Below are 25,715 nucleotides of genomic sequence, written 5' to 3' on the forward strand. Positions count from 1 at the left end.
AAAATGCAAAACAAACCTACCACTAACTTGCGGTTTATTCAGATTTTCTCGAACAGTTTGGATTCTGCATGGGGCAGTACAGCTTTACGTAAACTTGGAGCGCCACATTATATCTTGTATATCATTTTTATTTCTGCAGAACAAATTACACGCTTTGGTAAAAAAGCAGAACAAACCTAGCACTAACTTGTGGTTTATTCAGATTTTCCCTGATCGTTTGGATTCTATATGGGGCAGTACAGCTTTACGTAAACTTGTAGCGCCACATTATATCTTGTATATCTTTTTTGTTTATGCAGAACAAATTACACGCTTTGGCAAAAATGCAGAACAAATCTAGCACTAACCTGTGGTTTATTCAGATTTTCTCGAATCGTTTGGATTCTATATGGGGCAGTACAGCATTACGTAAACGTGGAGCGCCACATTATATTTTGTATATCTTTTTTGTTTATGCAGAACAAATTACAAGCTTTGGCATAAATGTAGAACAAACCTAGCACTAATTGTATATCTTTTTTGTTTATCCAGAACAAATTGGACGCTTTGGTAAAAATGCAGAACAAACCTAGCACTAACTTGTGGTTTATTCAGATTTTCTCGAACCGTTTGGATTCTGCATGGGACAGTACAGCTTTACGTAAACTTGGAGCGCCACATTATATCTTTTATATCTTTTTTGTTTATGCAGAACAAATTACACGCTTTGGCAAAAATGCAGAAAAAACCTAGCACTAACTTGTGGTTTAGTCAGATTTGATCTAATCATTTGGATGGATTCTACGAGTATATGGGGCAGTACAGCTTTACGTAAACTTGGAGCGCCACGTTATACCTTGTATATCTTTTTTGTTTATGCAGAACAAACTAGACGCTTTGGCAAAAGTGCAGAACAAACTTAGCACTAACTTGTGGTTTATTCAGATTTTCCCTAATCGTTTGGATTCTATATGGGGCAGTACAGCTTTACGTAAACTTGGAGCGCCACATTTTATCTTGTATATCTATTTTGTTTATCCCGATCAAATTAGACGCTTCGGCAAAAATGCAGAACAAACCTAGCACTAACTTGTGGTTTATTCAGATTTTCTCGAACCGTTTGGATTCTGCATGGGAGAGTACAGCTTTACGTAAACTTGGAGCGCCTAATTATATCTTTTATATCTTTCTTGTTTATGCAGAACAAATTACACGCTTTGACAAAAATGCAGAAAAACATAGCAATAACTTGTGGTTTAGTCAGATTTGATCTAATCGTTTGGATGGATTCTACGAGTATATGGGGCAGTAGAGCTTTACGTAAACTTGGGGCGCCACGTTATATCTTGTATATCTTTTGTGTTTATGCAGAACAAATTAGACGCTTTGACAAAAATGCAGAACAAACCTACCACTAACTTGCGGTTTATTCAGATTTTCTCGAACCGTTTGGATTCTGCATGGGGCAGTACAGATTTACGTAAACTTGGAGCGCCACATTATATCTTGTATATCTTTTTTATTTAAGCAGAACAAATTACACGCTTTGGCAAAAATGCAGAACAAACTTAGCACTAACTCGTGGTTTATTCAGATTCTCCCTGATCGTTTGGATTCTATATGGGGCAGTACAGCTTTACGTAAACTTGTAGCGCCACATTTTATCTTGTATATCTTTTTTGTTTATGCAGAACAAATTAGACGCTTTGGCATAAATGCAGAACAAACCTAGCACTAACTTGTGGTTTATTCAGATTTTCCCTAATCGTTTGGATTCTATATGGGGCAGTACAGTTTTACGTAAACTTGGAGAGCCACATTGTATCTTGTATATCTTTTTTGTTTATGCAGAACAAATTAGACGCTTTGGCATAAATGCAGAACAAACCTAGCACTAACTTGTGGTTTATTCGGATTTTCCCTCATCGTTTGGATTCTATATGGGGCAGTACAGTTTTACGTAAACTTGGAGGGCCACATTATATCTTGTATATCTTTTTTGTTTATGCAGAACAAATTACACGCTTTGGCAAAAATGCAGAACAAACCTAGCACTAACCTGTGGTTTATTCAGATTTTCTCGAATCGTTTGGATTCTATATGGGGCAGTACAGTATTTCGTAAACGTGGAGCGCCACAATATATTTTGTATATCTTTTTTGTTTATGCAGAACAAATTACAAGCTTTGGCAAAAATGCAGAACAAACCTAGCAATAACTTGTGGTTTATTCAGATTTTCACAAGCTTATCACACAAATTACAAGCTTTAGCAAAAATGCAGAACAAACCTAGCACTATTTGTATATCTTTTTTGTTTATCCAGAAAAAATTAGACGCTTTGATAAAAATGCAGAACAAACCTAGCGCTAACTTGTGGTTTATTCAGATTTTCTCGAACCGTTTGGATTCTGCATGGGACAGTACAGCTTTACGTAAACTTGGAGCGCCACATTATATCTTTTATATCTTTTTTGTTTATGCCGAACAAATTACACGCTTTGGCAAAAATGCAGAAAAAACCTAGCACTAACTTGTGGTTTAGTCAGATTTGATCTAATCGTTTGGATGGATTCTACGAGTATATATGTACAGCTTTACGTAAACTTGGAGCGCCACGTTATACCTTGTATATCTGTTTTGTTTATGCAGAACAAATTAGACGCTTTGGCATAAATGCAGAACAAACCTAGCACTAACTTGTGGTTTATTCGGATTTTCCCTCATCGTTTGGATTCTATATGGGGCAGTACAGCTTTTCGTAAAATTGGAGCGCCACATTTTATCTTGTATATCTTTTTTTTATGCAGAACAAATTACACGCTTTGGCAAAAATGCAGATCAAACCTAGCACTAACCTGTGGTTTATTCAGATTTTCTCGAATCGTTTGGATTCTATATGGGGCAGTACAGCATTACGTAAACGTCGAGCGCCACATTATATTTTGTATATCTTTTTTGTTTATGAAGAACAAATTACAAGCTTTGGCAAAAATGCAGAACAAACCTAGCACTAACCTGTGATTTATTCAGATTTTCTCGAATCGTTTGGATTCTATATGGGGCAGTACAGCATTACGTAAACGTCGAGCGCCACATTATATTTTGTATATCTTTTTTGTTTATGCAGAACAAATTACAAGCTTTGGCATAAATGTAGAACAAACCTAGCACTAATTGTATATTTTTTTTATCCAGAACAAATTAGACGCTTTGGTAAAAATGCAGAAAAAACCTAGCACTAACTTGTGGTTTATTCAGAGTTTCCCGAACCGTTAGGATTCTGCATGGGAGAGTGCAGCTTTTCGTAAACTTGGAGCGCCTAATTATATCTTTTATATCTTTCTTTTTTATGCAGAACAAATTAGACGCTTTGGCAAAAATGCAGAACAATCCTAGCACTAACTTGTGGTTTATTCAGATTTTCCATAATCGTTTGGATTCTATATGGGGCAGTACAGCTTTACGTAAACTTGGAGAGCCACGTTATATCTTGTATATCTTTTGTGTTTATGCAGAACAAATTAGACGCTTTGACAAAAATGCAGAACAAACCTAGCACTAACTTTTGGTTTATTCTGATTTTCCCTAATCGTTTGGATTCTATATGGGGCAGTACAGCTTTACGTAAACTTGGAGCGCCACATTGTATCTTGTATATCTTTTTTGTTTATGCAGAACAAATTAGACGCTTTGGCATAAATGCAGAACAGACCTAGCACTAACTTGTGGTTTATTCGGATTTTCCCTCATCGTTTGGATTCTATATGAAGCAGTACAGTTTTACGTAAACTTGGAGGGCCACATTATATCTTGTATATCTTTTTTGTTTATGCAGAACAAATTACACGCTTTGGCAAAAATGCAGAGCAAACCTAGCACTAACCTGTGGTTTATTCAAATTTTCTCGAATCGTTTGGATTCTATATGGGGCAGTACAGTATTACGTAAACGTGGAGCGCCACAATATATTTTGTATATCTTTTTTGTTTATGCAGAACAAATTACAAGCTTTGGCAAAAATGCAGAACAAACCTAGCAATAACTTGTGGTTTATTCAGATTTTCTCTAATCGTTTCGATTCTATATGTTGCAGTATAGGTTTACGTAAACTTGGCGCGCCACATTCTATGTTGAATAACTTTTTTGCTTATGGGAAACTAATTAGTCACTTTCGCCTGGAGGTAGAACAAACCTAGCACTAAGTGGTTATCTGTTTGAATATTTCGGAAAGTTTTTGTTTTCGACTGGGCCATACAAGTTTATTTATAGTTAAAATACCACATATTTTTTTCAATAACTCTTTTATTTTTTTAGAAAAATCTTCAATATTACAGTACAGGGCCAATACAGCTTTACGCAACATTGAAACGCCACATTGTATGTTGTATAACTTTTTTGTTAATTTAGAACAAATTACAGGCTTTACCAAAAATGCAGAACAAACCTAGCACTAATTGTATATCTTTTTTGTTTATCCAGAAAAAATTAGACGCTTTGATAAAAATGCAGAACAAACCTAGCACTAACTTGTGGTTTATTCAGATTTTCTCGAACCGTTTGGATTCTGCATGGGACAGTACAGCTTTACGTAAACTTGGAGCGCCACATTATATCTTTTATATCTTTTTTGTTTATGCAGAACAAATTACACGCTTTGGCAAAAATGCAGAAAACACCTAGCACTAACTTGTGGTTTAGTCAGATTTGATCTAATCGTTTGGATGGATTCTACGAGTATATGGGGCTGTACAGATTTACGTAAACTTGGAGCGCCACGTTATACCTTGTATATCTGTTTTGTTTATGCAGAACAAATTAGACGCTTTTGGCAAAAATGCAGAACAAACCTAGCACTAACTTGTGGTTTATTCAGATTTTCCCTGATCGTTTGGATTCTATATGGGGCAGTACAGCTTTACGTAAACTTGGAGCGCCACATTATATCTTGTATATCTTTTTTGTTTATGCAGAACAAATTAGACGCTTTGGCATAAATGCAGAACAAACCTAGCACTAACTTTTGGTTTATTCAGATTTTCCCTAATCGTTTGGATTCTATATGGGGCAGTACAGCTTTACGTAAACTTGGAGCGCCACATTTTATCTTCTATATCTTTTTGGTTTATGCAGAACAAATTAGACGCTTTGGCATAAATGCAGAACAAACCTAGCACTAACTTGTGGTTTGTTCGGATTTTCCCTCATCGTTTGGATTCTATATGGGGCAGTACAGCTTTTCGTAAAATTGGAGCGCCACATTTTATCTTGTATATCTTTTTTTTTTATGCAGAACAAATTACACGCTTTGGCAAAAATGCAGATCAAACCTAGCACTAACCTGTAGTTTATTCAGATTTTCTCGAATCGTTTGGATTCTGTATGGGGCAGTACAGCATTACGTAAACGTGGAGCGCCACATTATATTTTGTATATCTTTTTGTTTATGCAGAACAAATTACAAGCTTTGGCATAAATGCAGAACAAACCTAGCACTAACTTGTGATTTATTCAGATTTTCTCTAATCGTTTGGATTCTATATGTTACAGTACAGGTTTACGTAAACTTGGAGCGCCACATTTTATGTTGAATAACTTTTTTGCTTGTGGGAAACTAATTAGTCACTTTCGCCTGGAGGTAGAACTAACCTAGAACTAAGTGGTTATCTGTTTGAATATTTCGGAAAGTTTTTGTTTTCGAGTGGGCCGTACAAGTTTATGTAAAGTTAAAATGCCACATATTTTTTTCAATAACTCTTTTATTTTTGTAGAACAAACTTCAATATTACAGAACAAACTAGCACTAACTGCTACAGTTGTGACAAGATATATTGGGAACTAAGGCAATACATGTTTATATACATTTATACCTCAATTATAAAAATTATGATTTATTTTTTCATGGAGTTGTTTGGTGACATATTTAAAATTGCGAAATATCATAGCCTTCTTGCACTTGGCTCTGTTGTAAAACAGTCTTTGTTGTTGCTGCATTTGACAAAACGTTGTCCGGATCCAACAGAATCTCTCGAAGATGCAACCCTTAACGATATTTTAGAGCATTAGTTTATATCTGCTACCTCTCAAAAAGTTTGATGACGAATGTCGAATTCCGATCTGAAAAAAAAAGTATCAAATGCATCTGCAACAAGAAGTATTCTAAAAACAGATGCAAGTGCAAGACGGTAGCGATACTTCGACATTCTAAATGTCACCAAAGCACTCCATGGAAAAATAAATAATAATTTTTATCAAAAATGAATAACCACTTTCAATTTCATTGCAACACGAAATTACAGCCGCATCATTATTCCAGTTCAATCAGAGAATGCAGCAAACACCTCTACCGGTTTCGAACCTTATTAGTCTCTTATCAGGAGGCACATCTAGATGCGGCTGTAGGTTCATGTTGCAACGAAATTGAAAATGGTTATTCATTTTTTATTTAGATGTTTACTCTGATTAGAGTACGAAGGGAACCATTCTCGTAGGAACTTTACTGCGCTGAGCAGATGGGACGTGAATTATAAATTGTAAAATTCCCTCATCTTCTTTAGTCTCAACATCCGTTATGGCTTGCAAATTGTAGAAGCCTCGGAGGTGTTACCAGAGAAGGTTCCCATTGCTTTCAGTCTGGTAGGATGTGGACAAGACACAAAAGCTGCAATACATGGGGCATGTTATGCGTAATGAGAGATACAACATACTTCAATTGATTATACAGGGGAAAATCCATGGCAAGAGAAGTGTAGGAAGGAGAAGGATCTCATGGTTGCGTAACTTGAGGGAATGGTACGCATGCATATCAACCGAACTATTTAGAGCATCTAAGATTAGAATAGCCATGATGATTTCCAACATCCGTCGCGGAGATGGCACGTGAAGAATAAGGATGTGAAACAACATTTTTGGTGTTGTTTTATGTGCTATTAGATTGAAAACTTAGTCTTTTGCTAACAGTTGCCGCTAGGGCATCACTGCCATTTCGTTCGTTGCAATCCGTAACTGCATGCCGGGGTTTATCCTAGTTGGGTTAGAGAGAGAGCAGCATATGTGCCTCCTGATGAGAGACTGATAAGTTTCGAAACCGGTAGGGGTGTTTGGTGCACTCTCTGATTGAATTGGAGTAATGATGCGGCTGTAGTTTTGTGTTGCAAGGAAATTGAAAATGGTTATTCATTTTTTATTTACATGTTTACTCTGATTGGAGCACGAAATGAACCATTCTCGTTGGAACTTTACAGCGCTGAGCAGATGGGACGTGAATTATATATTGTAAAATTCGCTCATCTTCCTTAGCCTCTACATCCGTTATGTCTTGCAAATTGTAGAAGCCTCGGAGGTGTTACCCGAGAAGTTTCCCATTGTTTTTAGTCTGATGGGATGTGGAACAACATTTTTTGGTGTTGTTTTATGTGCTATTAGATTGAAAACTTAGTCTTTTGCTAGCAGTTGCCGCTAGGGCATCCCTGCCATTTCGTTCGTTGCAATTCGTGACTGCACGCCAGGGTTTGTCCTAGTTGGGTCAGAGAGAGCAGCATATGTGCCTCCTGATGAGGGACTAATAAGTTTTTATACCGGTAGGGGTGCTTGATGCACTCTCTGTTTGAACTGGAATAATGATTCGGCTGTAGTTTCGTGTTGCAAGGAAATTTAAAATGGTTATTCATTTTTGATTTACATGTTTACTCTGATTGGAGTACAAAGGGAACCATTCTCGTTGGAACTTTACCGCGCTGAGCAGATGGGAAGTGAATTATAAATTGTAAAATTCGCTCATCTTCCATCCGTTATGGCTTTCAAATTGTAGAAGCCTCGGAGGTGTTACTAGAGAAGGTTCCCATTGTTTTTAGTCTGATAGTGTGTGGAACAACATTTTTTGGTGTTGTTTTATGTGCTATTAGATTGACAACTTAGTCTAATCTTTATAATAATTTTTATAACTGAGGTATAATAATTATTGATTTTATCAAAAGACACTGATTATTTTTTATAATACGATTGTTTGTATGTATTACCAATTGTCCATTCGTTTTAACGACGAATTATTATCGTTTTAATAAAAATGATTGTTTCCAATTATAGTAGAGTTTAACATTTTATAAACATTTTATTCAGTTTAACTATCTATTTTGGATATGTAGGCATACTATAATGTTTATACTAAGACGTACTACTTTATCCTGCAGTGTCATCCATACTAATATTAAGATAAACTAGTGTGGCCTAGGCTAAACTAGTTTATCCTATCGCGTTTAAGACAAACTAGTTTGGCATAGGCCAAACTAGTAATGATATTTGGGGGAAAATGATCAATAACCAGTGGGCACGAAGAACAAACAAAGAGTTTGAAGAATTGTCTAATAAGGAGCCTAATATAATTTCAGTTGTAAGAGCACAACCACTTAGATGATTAGGACATGTCCAAAGAACGGCCCAAGTTAGAATGCCCAAAATCATGTTAAACGCTACAATAAGTGGTAAAAAGAGAAAATGAAGGCCTAGGACCAGATAGATCCATGAAGTTAATAATGACCTGAGGTATCTCTTCTTCTTCTTTCTCAAAACTCCTTATGACCCTCAGGGGCGTAGGAGGTTTTATTCATCCTCTATCCATATCTTCCATTTCTTGCGGTCCTTTGCTAACTCTTTCATTCGTTGATGTGTTTTTCCTTTTTCCTGTCCAATTTCTTTAATCTGATAAATCCTTTTTTTCCTTGGCCTCCCTTTCCTTCTTTTACCATATCTTCCTGATTGCATCACCTACTTTGGTAGTCTTTCATCGTCCATTCTGTTAATGTGTCCATACCATTTTAATTTTCTTTTTTGGAACTTTGTTATTATCACCTCCTGTTTAAGTCTTTGTCTAATTTCCTCATTTCTTATTCTGGGCAATTTTATTTTTCCTGTTATTTTGGAAATATTTGGAATACGGAATGTTTTGAGATCATTGTTTCTAGATGGTCCATTAGCATATCTGATATTAGTAGGCTTAGAGGATTTCCCATGATAAGTCCTGCACTGTTGTTTGTGTATATTTGATTATTACATTCTAAGGTATAAAATTTATGATGTAATAATTGCATTTTTCAATATTAAGGTCCAAAATATTTTTTAGTAGACCAAAAGTTTCTGTAGGAAAAATATTTTTAACATTAAATGAAATAATAATTATTATTCTGGAGTTGTTGGGTAATTGAAAATGTTGTATGTACTTATTAACTATTTAGTCCTAGTGTTTAGTTTTGTTTAGAGAATTTAAGTGATTATTTCACTCATAGACATTCCGACCAATAGAAAGGTACATAAATAAAAATTACTGCGATGATTTCATTCATAGAGATTCAGACCAATAAAAGCCTACCAGAATAAAAATTACAGCGATTATTTCATTCATAGGAGATTCTGACCAATAGAAAGCTACAGAAATCTAAATTAGTATGATAATTTTTGATAATTTCCCGTCGTCAAGTATATTACGTCAGATGGCCTTCGTTGCTATGAAAAAATACATTCAGTGACATTAATGGCAATTAATGTTTTAAATATTATAAAAGTGATAACTTTCAACCGTAAAATATTTATAACAACTGTGTGTTTAATTGTACTAATTTGTACTTACATAAATAAATTACAATAAAATTTTGGTTTTGAACAGTTTTATTCATGAAATATTCGCAACAAATTGCGCTCGATCTCTAAAATTAATATTATTATTTTTTAATGGTTTTAACTCCCAATCGTATAGTAAGACATTTGATCACGTGTTTAATTCTGTCCAATCAGATTAAAATTATACTGAGAATTATCTACTGTAGAAAATTGCCGATAGAATTTTTTTAAGTAGGTTGTTTCTGTTTAATGGCAACCAGTTTCCTATCAGCAAAAACAAAGAAAAATCATTTACGGACCTAATGACAGAAGTTAAAAATAACCTCACAGGAAGAAAGACCATTGACATAAAAAGGATCAGACAGACCAGAAACCAAGAAATATCACTGGAGCTGGGTGGAGAAAGGGAAATGGCGGAGGAAGTGGAGGAACTCCTCTCTGGTAGCACATGTGTGTCGAGAGCAGTGGCAAAATGGGGCGTCGTAAAGAGAAGAAACTTGGTGCAGGAAATCCCACCCGACACAACGGAGGACGTGATCCAAAATGCCATAGAAGAAGCAGCAGGTAAGAAGCGGGCATGTGATATCGTAAAGACCTGGATCGAGACACGGGGCGGAGTAAAAGGGATGATGAGTGCCATGGTGGATGTGGACGAAGACGCGGCCGAAAATATCCTAAGAATGAGAAGAATTAGGGTAGCTTATACCTCCTGTCGAGTCATAGAATCAAAGACAGAGATACCGAGATGCTTGAGATGCCTAGCCTTTGGACACAAGCAATGGCACTGTAAAGGGCAGAACAGAAGAGGATGTTGCTTCCGATGCGGTAAAGAGGGTCACATAGCGTCGGAATGCAAGGCAGAAACAATCAGATGCCTTAACTGCGATGTGACCGGACATGTGACTAACTCAAGAAGATGTCCAAAGTTCAACCAACTGGTTGAAGGCAGGGACCACTAAGGACTAGTCCCAGGAAGAGCGCGCGAGTTGCAACAGTATGAAAGAGAGCGTGAAAGAAGTACGAATCTAATAAATGGCGAACACAGTAAACGAGATCCGAGAGTGCTTCAAACGAACGTTAGGCCGGAGAGATTAGCACATGATCTCGCCGAGGCTACCGCCGTAGAAAAGAAGATCGACGTGCTGGTGAGGGCGGTTCCAAACCCAACAGCGGCTAAGAAAAGAGGATGGTTTTTGGATACGACTGGGAGGGCCGCTGTACGAATCTACAATAGAAAACTGCGAGTGTATGAAATTAAACCGAAAGAAGGATAAGTGATCGTCCAGATGGAGAGGATGCAGCTGGTCTGCTGTTATGTTTCTCCAAACATAACAGTGGGCGTACAGAAGAGGGAACTCTGCAGGAAAATTCGTACAAAAAAGAGAAGGTACTGGAGAGAACTGTGTGAAAAACTGGATGAAGACGTCTGGGGTCAGGGATACAGGATCGCCATGAAAAAGTTCCATGCGTACCACTCGTATGAAATGCCTATGGATAAGAAGCTCAAGGTACAACGAGAGCTCTTTCCCGCCGGCAGGTGGCATGGAGTACGGAGGGACGAGGAAGCTGAGCGGGCTGTACCCTTTACCATGGATGAACTCGTCGAGGCGTTGGGCGCACTAAAGACACGCAGGTTCCCCGGTCTGGACCAGATATCACCTGAGGCGGTGAGGTGTCTGGGACGGGGCGGAGCCCGCGTGGCTTCTGGAGCACATGAATTCACTGCTGGAAGCACTCCCCTTCGGGTCGTGAAATTAAAACTGTCAAAGTGTCAAAGAGTTCTCGTGTAATTACTACTGATATTTTTTTTATAATTTCCCGTCGTCAAGTATTACGTCAAATGCCCTTCATTGCTACATAAAAATACATTCAGTGACATTAATGACAATTAGTGTTTTACAACTTGTCACAGAGAACACCAGGACACAGGTTCAGCAAATATTCAGGAAAACATATCAATAAAATATTAGTTAAAATGATTTAAAAAGTCAGTTTTACTCATGAAATAATCTTACCGAATTACTCTCGAGCTCAAAAAATTATCGATTTGTTTTGCCCTCGTGACACTTTTACATAATTTCACTCCCCTCCGGGTCGTGAAATTAAAACTGTCAAAGTGTCACTCGTGATACAAATCAATATTTTTTAAGATCTCCTTTAATTACTACTGATTATTTCATTCATAGAGATTCTCACCAATAGAAAGCTACAAAAATAAAAATTACAGCGGTAATTTTTTCAACAATTTTCCATCATCAAGTATGACGTCAGATGCCCTTAGTTGCTACGCAAAAATGAACATTTAGTAACGTTACTGACAAAATTTGTAATAATGTTTTACAACTTGTCAAAAAGGACACCATGAACAAGTTTAGAAAATATTTAGGTGAAAATATCAATAAAATATTATTTAAAATGATTTAAAAAATTGTTTTATTTATGAAATAATCTTATCGAATTACGCTCGAGCTCTTAAAAATTATCCATTTGTTCTGCCCTCGTGACACTTTGACATAATTTCACTCCCCTTCGGGTCGTGAATCTAAAACTGTCAAAATGTCATTCGGGATACAAATCGATCATTTTAGAGTACTCGTATAATTACTACTGAAAATTTAGTGTATTTTAAAATAATATCTAATAATCTAATTTTTGAAATTTTATTAGACGGTGCTGTATAAAGAGACTGTCTTATTGAATGATCAGGTTATTGGATGATCAGTGACATAGTAGTAAAATTTAGTAGGTTGTGGGTTTATAAGATTAAGGTATTTCTTATCTGTTGGTTTAAAATTGATTTTGAATTTTTTATGGCTAGTTTAATTTGTTTTTGGTATCTTTCCGTGTGATCTTTGTTTATGGGTATAATATTTTGATTTTTTAAAAATTCTATTGATTTGTTATTATAATTTTTTTTATCTCTAGCAATAGTAGTGGTAGGAATCCACCAATTAGGTACAATAAACCGTGTAAAATGAAGATAAGTTCACGTCTGCGATGCAATTGTCATCTTTTATATCTACAAAATACGATGCTCTGTGGATTTTAGAATGCTAAGTACAATATTTTCATAGCTTGGAAGAGTGAAACTGGGCTAAATCTGCATCTGTATTTTGTGAAATATCCTACCATCCTAGATATTTTCTAATGTTATTTTCATTCATTTTCATTTTTGGCATATAGGTCTGGATCCGGCGTATGAAAAAAAAGTTGATTAATAGCAAGCTGAAAATTTGTTAATAGCTTAAGGGTGTCTAGTCGAATAAACTTTGATATGTGTGAACACTGGAACAGGGGTAGTTTTAATTGTGGAACAGGTTAAAAATTTGGAACGGTCACAGCACGAAAACGGTACATTTATTTTGTCCGACAGAACAGACTTAAACTCTTCGAACAGAGATTAAACTCTCATGCAAAAATCAGACTGCTATTTATCACCAAATGGGCGTTTTAACGAGTGGAACATGTAGAATATGTCAAATGACAGGAATTATGACAGGTAATAAATAGCAGTCTGATTTTTTCATGAGAGTGTAATCTCTATTCGGAGAGTTTAAGTCTGTTCTGTCGGACAAAATAAATGTGCCTTTTTCGTGCTGTGACCGTTCCAAATTTTTAACCTGTTCCACAATTAAAACTACCCCTGTTCCAGTGTTCACACATATCAAAGTTTATTCGACTAGACACCCTTAAGCTATTAACAAATTTTCAGCTTGCTATTAATCAACTTTTTTTTCATACGCGGGATCCAGACCTAATACCTCACTACTTAAGAATTATTGTAAATTATTTACTTTTTGGTTGCATACCTGTGATATCATTATAAAAGTATTATTGGATTAGATTATCCTATAATAAATAATTAGTGTAACATTAATACTTATAATAGTTTTCTATTCTTTTAGGTATAACAATTTCAACTTGTTGCTATTATATTGCTGCCATTATTTACCAATTCGTTCTGGAATCACATAAAGGGCACAGAACATGCTTTACAGCTTACTCACTGAGTATGGGTACAACTTTTTTATGTTTAATTTTACTCCAAAAGATAAACCTTCACTGCTCATGCTTGGGTAAGGAATATAATCGATAATAATTTTGATACCATTTATTGTAATAAAATAAAATCAATAAATAATAATGTATATCGATGCCAATAGATAATATTAAAAAATAAAATCAATTGGAAAACCCAATAGTTGACTGTATACCATAGTTTAAAAAACTCATACAGAAGTAAAAACTTTAACTTGTATTCTGGTATAAAATCGTTTATTTAAAAACTATCTAAAAAGTCATCCAAATGGATTGCAAAACGTTTTCGTTCTAATTCAGAACATCTTCACTGCATTCTGCAGAGTAATTTGAAACTAGCACACCATTTAAGGTGGTAACCCCATAATATATGGTTTAAATATGTTATTTTAACAAAACATGGTGACTACAAGTCGATGTTATTGGTCTGTGCCCATTGTACTGGCAAGCACCTAGCATTTTCGAGCAGGGAACCATGTTGCCCTTTGAGCATGTGTTCTACTATATCTAGTAACATCGACTTGTAGTCACCATGTCTTGTTAAAATAACATATTTAAACCATATATTATGGGGTTACCACTTTAAATGGTGTGCTAGTTTTAAATTACTCTGCAGAATGCACTGAAGATGTTCTGAATTAGAACGAAAACGTTTTGCAATCCATTTGGATGACTTTTTAGATAGTTTTTAAATAAACGATTTTATACCAGAATACAAGTTGAAGTTTTTACTTCTGTATGAGTTAGATATTAATAAGCAGGACACTGCTAAAAACTAAACAATTAACTACCCTTATTATTATAATTTAATCGTCTTCAAGCTGGGATCCTACTTTCACACGAGATTTTGTGTCACTTCGTTGCTTTTCGTAGTTTGTATATTATGTCGTATATTAATGATCTTTTAAATGCTTGCAGATGTGAGCTTGTAACATCATATTATACAGTGATGAGCGCAGTGATGAACGTATTTTATCAAAAATATTTATATTTCGTAGGTAGCTTAGGGTGTGGAATATATCAGTTGGCAAGTTTAGTGCTTCATTCAGGCTACTCTTGAGTCCATGAAGTCGTCGTTCATGTTGATATTTTGGACAATCGAATAGGATATGTTTCACTGACAGCTGATATTTGCAATATTGGCCTGACTATTGCAATATTACTTACATAGGAGGGTCTTAAGAAGCCATTAAATATCCGTGTGTTAGTCTGGTATCCCAATTCTTAGTCTTCTAAGTACTACGATTGGTTTTCTGCAGATATTCGGCGGTTTAGATGTACCAATATTCGGTTGAATTTCTTTCAGTTTCCAACGCAGCCTATTTCAATGGGTTTGCCAGCAGTTGCCTGTTAAATGTTTAAAATGACGTTTTAGATCTTGGTCTGCTCTTTCATTGCCCTGAATACTTACATGGGAGGGTACCCAGATGATTGTCGTAATGACTCCTTGAGAGGCCAGTAAGTTGTCTTGTGAAAATATTTTTTATGGAATTGATAGATGCTAAGGAGTCAGAGCAAATTGCTAGAGAGGCGTAATTATGTGATAAAGAGTTTATTGCGTGAAGTATTCCTACTAATTCAGCTGTATGAATGCTGCAAAACGATGGAAGTGTCGATGTTTTGATGATTTCTGTTAACGTTGTGACTGCACATCTAACTCCGTCATTATTCTTGGAGCCATCAGTGTAGAATATTAGGTCAGGGTGCAATTGGCTAACAATATTTAGGAACATGCGTTGGAGAGTTAACGGATGAGTTTCATGCTTGGGAAATTGACTTAGGGTGGTATTTATTTTGGGTATAGTTTTATTCCAAGGACAAACGGAGAAGGTCTTATTGAGGGAAGTAGCTGTCAAGTCTATATTTTGTAAAAGCGGTGAAAGTAGCTGTCGAATCGTGGGTAGTTTGCCCGAAGTAAGACCAATATTTTTTGGGGGTTAGCCATCAAAGAATATACTAAATGACTGGGAGTGGCTGATATTCTAGCAGCGTAGTTAAGTAGTAGCTGCTGGCGTCTGACCCAAAGTAGAGCTTCATTAGCTTCAACGTGTAAACTATCTGATGGACTGGATCTGAATGCTCAAAAGCATAGCCTCAGAGCACTGTTGTGTATCGGATTCAGCTTTTTTATATCAGATTTTAATGCAGTCATGTACAAAAATCAACCATAATCTAACCTGGAACGAATCAAGGATCTGTAAATTATCAGTATCATTTTCTCTTCTGCTCTCCATTGATGATGTGCAAGTGTTTTCAAGATTATTAGTTTACCAGAAAAGTTGTCCTTTAGATTTTTAACTGTATTTTCCAGTTTAACTTCTGATCGAATACTACCCCAAAAATTTTATGACGATTTACTGTAGGTAAAGCAACATCGTTTAGATATATTTCCGCGTGACCAGACATCTCGTAACGCGACAATTCGTAATCGGACAAGTGGCAACGGACAACTCGTAACGGCGACAGTTCGTAACAGCGACACTTTGTAACGGCGACAGTTCGTAACTATACAAATTCGTAACGGACAATTCGTAACGTCAAAATTGAATTATTAACAAAAAACAGTTTTTGTTGTTTAAACAAATTAATAACAAATTCGCGGCCAAATCTGTAGTAGAACTTTTTACTTTAACATGCATTATATTATAAACTAGCAAAAAAGATTTAAGAAAAATATAAGCTTGTTTGTTATTTGTCCTCAAACAATTCGATCTACATTGACTCCCCTATTTAGTGATAATTCAAGATAAAAAAATTTTTAAAAATTTAGTTGTTATATTAACAAAAATATGTTCTGAAATACAAAATATGAAATGCCTTAAAAATCTTTATCCTGATACTGATTCTTTAAATTGATAAACATCCAGTTTTAGTCATACAGCTCACACTCCCTCTAAGGGGAAAATTGACTCAACCCAGATACCTACGGTATCAAACGGATTGAGCTCTGGTGGGACTCTTTCCGTGTTATCGATCCCTAGGTGACTTGGTATGCAGGAGTATCTCCCAAAAATTTTCGTAAACATCTGGCAGTTGCGAGTAGTACAGCTTTGTGCATGGTCTTGTAAAGATATTCATTTAGACCCAGCATTTTTATGCTTTCGAGGAGGTTTTTCGGAATGACTCCAGTAGTAGACATAATAATAGGTATCGTCTGGATAATTTGCATTCTGCATTGTCTTCGTATTTGAATTTCCAGATCTCTGTACTTGGCGATTTTTCAGTAAAAGGCCCCGCAGAAACCTTATGAAAAATGGCTCTCTCAAATGTTCCGAAACTTAGGGTTCTGGTAGTTCTTGATGAGTAAAACAAAAGACTCAATGGGCGCGTAGCTCCAAAAAATCATGGTTTAAGATATAAGCCTCTGAAGTTATAGGTACAATGAGGACGTTTAAGTTGGAATAAATTCATTTTCTCAGGTCGATTTTTATTTTTAAATTATAATTTTTTGGCATATATATCATACTAGTGACGTCATCCATCTGGGCGTGGTGATTTTTTAAATTAGAATAGAGGTTGTGTGATAGCTCATTTGAAAGGTTATTTAATTCCTTATTTAACAATATAAACATTAACATAATTATTTATACAGAGTGCCCAAAAAATTTTTTGAATTAAATTAACTGAGACAAAAAAAAAGAAAATATATACTAATTTATTTAATTCGAAATACATTTTACTGTTGTCCGAAAAGAGGAAAAAACGTTTATTTGATAAATAGATATTGCTTTTCGCTTAAAATAAACGTTTAAACTGCTAAGAGGCAGGTGGGTCAGCTTTTATATTGAATTTAAGCGAAAACAATATTTATTTATCAAATAAACAAATTTTCCTGTTTTCGGCAACAGTAAAATGTATTTCGAATTAAATAAATTATATATATTCTTCTTTTAGTTTCGGTTAATTGAATTCAAAAATATTTTTTGGGCACTCTGTATAAATAATTATGTAAATGTTTCAAATGAGCTATCACACGACCTCTATTCTTATTAAAAAAAAATTGAAGGCACTCATGGGAGTGCCGACAGAAGTGAAAATAATAAGCTTCTTATAGTAAATAAATTACGAGCTCAATGCTTTTTCCCCCTGTAAAAAGAAGTGCTATACCTATATCATATTATACGCGATGCGTATGCTCTATGCTATTTACGTATACATATACGTAATTTATATACGTACAAAATTTATTTCAGCGAAGTAATGACGGTCGCAACTTCAATACTTTTCCCCATCCAAGAAATGCATAGCGTCCCTAAAGAAATTTTCAATTAAGAAATTTATTTCTTCAAAGCGATGACGTTCCCTAATTTAATATTTTTCCCCATCCAAAAAGTGCACAACGTCCCTTAAGAAGTTTTCACTGCAAATATTTATTTCGTCGAAGCGATGATGGTCGCGATGACGGTCGCTAATTTAATACTTTTTCCCATTCAAAAAGTGCACAACGACCCTAAAGAAACTTTCAATTCAAAAATTTATTTCGTCGAAGCGATAACGGTCTCTAATTTAATATGTTTCCCCATCCAAAAAGTGCCCAACGTCCCTCAAGAAGTTTTCACTTCAAAAATGTATTTCATCGAAGCGATGATAGTCGCTAATTTAATACTTTTTTCCATCCAAAAATTGCACAACGTCCCTAAAGAAGTTTTCAATTCAAAAATTTATTTCGCCGAAGCGATGACGGTCGGTAACTCAATACTTTTTCCCCATCTAAAAAGTGCAGAATGTCCCCAAAAGAAGTTTTCACTTCAAAAATTTATTTCGCCGAAGCGATGACGGTCGCGATGACAGTCGTTAATTCAATACTTTTTACTCATCCAAAAAGTGCACAACGTCTCTCAAGAAGTTTTCACTTCAAAAATTTATTTCGTGGAAGCGATGACGGTCGCTAATTTAATATTTTCCCCATCCAAAAAGTGCACAAGGTCCCTCAAGAAGTTTTCACTTCAAAAATGTATTTCGTCAAAGCGATGACGGTCGCTAATTTAATACTTTTCCCCATCCAAAAAGTGCACAACGTCCCTCAAGAAGTTTTCACTTAAAAAATTTATTTCGTCGAAGCGATGACGGTCGCTAATTTAATACTTTTTCCCCATCCAAAAATGCACAACGTCCCTCAAGAAGTTTTCACTTCAAAAATGTATTTCGTGGAAGCGATGATGGTCGCTAATTTAATATTTTTTCCCATCCATAAAGTGCACAACGTCCCTCAAGAAGTTTTTACTTCAAAAATTTATTTCTTCGAAGCGATGACGGTCGCGACGACGGTCGCCAATTTAATACATTTTCCCATCCAAAAAGTGCACGACGTCCCTAAAAAAGTCTTCACTTCAATAAATATACGTACAAAATTTATTTCGTCGAAGAGATGACGGTCGCGATGACGGTCGCGAAATAAATCCTTTTTCACCATCCAAAAGTAGGTTTTACATTTATTTTAAATTTAAATACTTCTATACAACTTATGTATACATACACATAATATTATTATAGATACGTACAAAATTTATTTCGCCGAACAAATGACGGTCGCGAAATAAATCCTTTTTCTCCATCCAAAAATAGTAAATTACATTTATTTTTAATTTAAATACTTCTATACAATTTATATATACATACAAATAATATATAGCATAAGCGATGACGGTCGCAATGACGGTCGCGATGATGGTCGCGATGACGGTCGCGATGACGGTCGCCAATTCAATGCTTTTTCCCCTATCCAAAAACCGCACAACGTCCCTAAAGAAGTTTTCACTTCAAAAATCATCGATTACATCATCACGCCCAGATGGGTGACGTTACTAGTATGATATTTATGCCAAACAATTATAATTTAAATATAAAAATTTACCTGATTCGTAATTTATCTCCAGAGTCGCCCATTCTCGAGGAAACTAATTTATTCCAACTCAAACGTCCTCACTGTACCTATAATTTCAGAGGCTTATATCTTAAAACCATGATTTTTTTGGAGCTACGCGCTCATTGAGTCTTTTGCTCTACACATCAAAGACTACCAGAACACAAAGTTTCAGAGCATTTGACAGAGAACCATTTCCCATAAGGTTTCTGCGGGGTCCTTTACTACGTAATTTATTGTTGTTAGGTATCGCCAGATCAATTAGTGTTGTTTGTCTTGTTAATTTATTAACTACTACCAGATCTGGCCTATTATGTGCCACTGTTTGGTCTGTGTGCAGAGTAGCTTGTAGTTGCCATCCTCAAGCATACAAACGGAGGGTTCATTACTGGCCATTCAGGATCATGTTATGCCAACCAGAAATTACCTGAAATATTTATATCATCAAAGACCCACAGTTCCAAAACGACAAATGCCGATATCGATGTCAAACCCAAGAAATCATCCAACATCTTACAGGGGGTTGCCAGGCATTTGCTGCAACTGAATACAAGGAACGGCATGACGCAGTGAGAAATATCCTTCATCAAGAGATAGCTATCAAGCTGGGACTTCTCCAAACGGACCATCTCCCTATTATCAATACGTCCCTGAGAGTATGCTTAAGGTTGGCAACTACAAGCTATACTGGGACCGCACTGTGCTCACAGACCAAACAGTGGCACATAATAGACCAGATCTCGTAATAGTTAATAAATTAACAAGACAAACAACACTAATTGATGTGGCGATACCTAAAAACAATAATGTATGTAGTAAATTTACTGAAAACATCGCCAAGTAAAGACATCTGGAAATTCAAATACGAAGACAATGGAGAATGCAAATTACCCAGGCGATACCTATTATTATGTCTACTACTGGAGTCATTCCGAAAAACCTCCTCGAAAGCATAAAAATGCTGGGTCTAAATGAATATTTTTACAAGAACATGCACAAAGCTGTACTACTCGCAACTGCCAGATGTTTACGAAAATGTTTGAGGTACCTTAAGCTAGCATGGCCACATGAGCAAAACCCAATTAACCTATGCCATAATTTTTCACCAATTTTTCACTAATTTATTACCACCCTAATAATTTTTCACCCCTTAACCCCACTTCAGGAAAGATGTCACGCTAGCTTAATATTCAAGCTAGCAAAATTCTCGAAAAAACGGCATTGCATGAGCGGAATCCAATTTAACCTATGCAATAATTTTTCACCCATGGTAAACTAATTTATTATTATCCTAATAACACTGGAAATGGAGTTGGTATAATTGCTGATAGTGAAATGAAAGATAACGTAGTGGAAGTTCTAAGAACGAGTGATAGAATGATGTCAGTGAAATTTGTAATTGATAAAGAGGTACTGAATGTTGTGTGTGTGTGTGTGTATGCTACTCAAACAGGTCTGGTTGAGAATAAAAGAAGAGCTTTCTATGACCAATTAGGAGCCGTCCTGAGTGATATTCCGTCAGAGGAGAAAGTTATAATAGGAGGTGATTTCAATGCACATGTGGGCCAAGCCAAGGCAGGAGACGAAGCAATACACGGGGAACTAGAGATGAAGCTGGAGACGACATGCTTGAATTAGCAACAGCATTGGATATGGCGATTGTTAACACATTCTTTAAAAAGAGAGGAACTCAACTAATTACCTACAAAGGTACACAACATCAATCCCAAATAGACTACTTCATGATACGTAAAGAAGACATACGTGAATGCAAGGACTGCAAGGTAATTGTTAGTGAGACAGTAAGTCAACAACATAAGCTGCTTGTTCTGGACATCGAAGTAAAAAGCGAAACTAAACAAAAATATCGGAGAGGACCACAAAAAATCAAGTGGTGGCTGCTAAAAGATGAGAAAGAAGGTCTATTCAGGAGAAGAATAGTAGAAAAAATATGTTGGAACATGAAAGGAAGCCCTAATACAATTTGGAGAAAAATGGCCAGTAGTATTAGAGATAATGCTATTGAAATATTTGGGAAAACGTCAGGAAAAAAGTTTGAGGAAAAGAGACTTGGTCAGGTGGTGGAGGTGGTGGTCAAACGAAGTACAAGGAAAAATAAAAGAGAAGAGAAAATTATATAAAAAATGGCAAGAAACCAGATCCGACACAGATCTTCAAAAGCAAAACTGTAATATATATATATATATATATATATATATATATATATATATATATATATATATATATATATATATATATATATATATATATATATATTGATGTGATCTTGATTATTGATATGAGATAATATTCTTATATGTCATTTAATTAATCAATGCATTAATAATAATCTAATTAATTTACCAGATCACATATCAATATGTTTTCAATCTCAGGGTTTTTATAAAATTAATTACTTACTTACGTGGCTTCTAAGTATTTCTCAATGGTTCCTGATCGGGATAGGAAAGAAAAGAGTAAAATAATACACACATATGGGTTACAATTATAATCAAAATATTGTTTATTTTATTTAAATGGCAATCACTGCTTAATATTTGCTAGATCTTATTATTCTTAAACATAACATTTACAAATGGGAATCTTATTTCCTTTTGGTTTCCAATTGAAAGTTTTTATTAACATTTAACTATTAGGATTTATTAGCAACAATTCTATTTAAGTTTGATGAAGCTTTTCTGATATTATTTATTATGTTCTTCAATTTATAATGTGGTATTTAATACGAAAAACCCATACATTCATGTCCAAACAAATGAGACTGACCTTTTTCTGGTGAACTGAGAATGTCTTCACACAAGAACCGTTTCCTGCTATCCTTGGCTGCGATCAAAACCTCGTCCTGGCTTTCAGTAATGTTCTCCTTTGAAAACTAGCTCGTATAGCTATCGTTCCTGCTTCTGTCGTGATGCTGTATTCTACCTTTTTCGAAACTGCAATCAGCTACCGGGACACTCTTGGCTCAAGGAGGTTCTTTTACTCTCAACCTGGCCTACCTCTCGTTCCACGATAGATACTCCACACTCACGGAACTACACCGGCTTTCTCACTCTCCGTACACTACCGTCTACTGCTGGACTTCACTTCTCGACAGCTCAAAACATTCTGATCTCTATTTGTCATTCATTTCCCTACTTTCTAAATATCCCTTCCAGATTCACAAATCAACCTTCCACCACCAACTCTCATTCGCAGTATTCCTCAAAACCAATTTTTAATCTTTCTAAATATGCTTAATGGATTTAAAAAAAAAAATAGTTAATTCCCATTCTAAAATTACTTTCTACTATTTACAAAATTTAATGACCTATTCTCTATTTCAACTGAGCCTTATTTAGCATCCGGCTAATGATCGAATCTTCCGCGAACAACGATAATGACCTATTATCGATTCCAACTAAGTCTTATTTAGCATAGGCTAATGATCGAACCTTCCGCGAACAACGATAATGGTACGCGCCATTCACTTTGTTTATTCTAAGCGCATTTTCCCGAGTTTCGTTTAATCACTTCTTAAAATTAAATATAACAATTTGTTGTATACAGGTTGTTCTAAATTTATATGCCCGTGGTTGAGAAAATTGAAAATATTTTATATTAAATTGAATTTTGTTCATAATTATCAAAATTTAATTTTCAGATCAAATAGAAATATAACAAATCCCCGCCTTGTATTCGATAAAATTTATCTGCATTTTTAAATAAATTTTCTCGAGGCAAAACCAACTCCCTGTATATTTCCTTACTTTAATCTACGTCTTATACCCCTTCTTCTTGTATTAATCTAATTAGTCCCACCTGTAGAGTAATTGTTTCCTTATTTTCAGTGTCCTCATCCTGTGTTAGAGTGTCGGCTATTATGTTGTCTTTCCCTTTTTCCCATATCAACCTTCTGTCTTTTTCCTCAGATTTTTCACATACTTTTACCGTGTATTCTGCATCCTCGTTTTCATATGCCTCCTCTCCAAATGCCACTGTTTCGATCATATCTTTTTCGCTTTCATTTGTTAGCTTTATTTCTTCTTCTCCTGAGCTCATCTCTTCTTTTGAGGAATCCCAGTTTTCTTTTGCTTTTGATACTCTCAATTTTTCTTCTTCTGGGCTCAACTCTTCTTTTTAGGAGCCACAGGTTTCATTTTCTTTTGTCTTTTTCTGACTTTTTCTCCCTTTTCTTCTTTGTCCTTGCTTCGTTGCCAAATTCATTTCCACTGTTTGTTCTTTACCTGATTCGTCCATATTTTGTTTCTCCTGTTCCTTGTCCTGTTCTTCTTCTTTTTCTTCTGTTAGATTCATCGTATTATTTTTAAAATCTATCACTACATGTTTTTCTGCCAATTCGTCAACTCCTACTATCATGTCATGTGACATGTTTGGCATTATTACACATTGTAGTGCATACATCTTCTTACCCAGTCGTATCATTACTCGTATGCCTTCATTTATAGTTGCCAATGTCCGTTTGTTTGCGCCCACTAAATTTACCCTAGGTATTTTGTAAATTAAATTTGTTAAGTTAACTTCTTCTATTAGTTTTCTGTTGACCAATGTTATTTCAGATCCAGTGTCTATCATAATTTTAATTGGTTTCTCGTTGATAAATCCATCCACAAATTTTAAATTAACTCCATTTTTCTTTTCGTTGTTTCTTGCCAATTTAATAAACTCCTTGGGGTTACAAAAGATTCCTGTTTGATTTTTGGTTTTTAGTGAGCGCCGTCGTGAAAAGACGCCGGTTGCTCATCGTTGTTTATATTTTCGTCATAATGTCTCTCTCCGTCATATTCATCTGTCTGGGTATTATTTACTTCTCTTCTATTTTCTCTTGGTCTGTCGGATCTGTTTCGGTTTTCTCGATATCCCTGTTCATTTTGTCTACCATTATTTCTGTTTTCTTGATTTGAGCGTGTGATGTTTCTACTCTGGTATTCTCGATTTCTGTCCTCATTCCATTGCCTATTTCTTTGTTCATAATTTCCTCTTCCGTTGTCTCTATTTTCGTTTTCCCTTCTGGGATTAAAATCTCGTCTTGTATAGTCCCTCCTATTTTGGTTTCTATCTCTGTAATCCTGTGTTTCTCGGGGCCTGTAATCTTCTCGCGACCTTCTTGATTTTCTTTCTCTTAAACGTGATTCTCTTATTTGTAGGAATTGGCATAAACTATCTATGTCTTTGTAGTTTTGCAATGTGATATGATCTTCCAGCGTTTCTTCGAAATGTCTTGCAATCAGTTCGACTAATTGTTCCGATGAGTAATTATATTGTAAATGTTTTGCGTTATAGTAAATTTGTAATGCATATGTCCTTTCTGATATACCCATCCTATTATTGTATTTCCCATTTTGCAATTCCTTGTTAATTTCCAATTGTTGGACTTTTCCCCAGAAATAATTCAAAAATTTTTGTTCAAATTGTTGCCAACTGTCAAATTCTTCTTCTTTGCAATCGAACCATAGGCTTGCTTCATATTTGAGATGGTTTCTGATAGTTTCTTTTGCTGTTTCGAAATTTCCGATCTGCTGTATTTTCTTTTTCAGGCTATTTATGAACGGCACTGGGTGTAATCTTCTTACATTCCCGCCAAACCTTATCTTCACGTCATCTGTGCTGTGTATAACCATTTCTCTTCTTTCTCCGACATTCTGTTGCGTCCTGTTTTCGGTGACTTGTTTTTCTATTTCTGTGATTCTTTTTTCCACTTCTTCTCTGTCTACTTGAATAGCATTTTCCAACTTATTTTCCAAATTTTCTAGTTCCTTTATTTTATCTTGAATTTTCATTTCATACTTTTCTATGCGTTCCTCCATTTTCTTGTTGTTCTCTTCTATGGCTTGTTTTGTTTCCTTCTGATTTTCTTGCATTATTCTTTTTGTTTCATCCATTTTTTGATCCAATTTTTGTTGTGTTTCATCCATTTTTTGTTGTGTTTCATCCATTTTTAGTTGTGTTTCATCCATTTTTTGTTGTGTTTCATCCATTTTTTGATCCACTTTATCCATTTTCTTTGATGCTTCATCCATTGCTTGTTTTGTTTCTCTTTGATTGTCATCCAGTTTTTGTTGTGTTTCATCCATTTTCTGTTCCATTCTTTGTGACTGGAGTTGCATCATTTGTAATAATTTATCTATTCCTGATAATTCTTGCTGTTCTGATGCCATGATTGTCGTGTCTAAAATATCTTCTTGGTCTGAATTATTCTCTTGATTT

The sequence above is a fragment of the Diabrotica virgifera genome, chromosome 4 (genome assembly GCF_917563875.1).
Source record: "Diabrotica virgifera virgifera chromosome 4, PGI_DIABVI_V3a".
Classification (NCBI taxonomy): Eukaryota; Metazoa; Arthropoda; class Insecta; order Coleoptera; family Chrysomelidae; genus Diabrotica; species Diabrotica virgifera.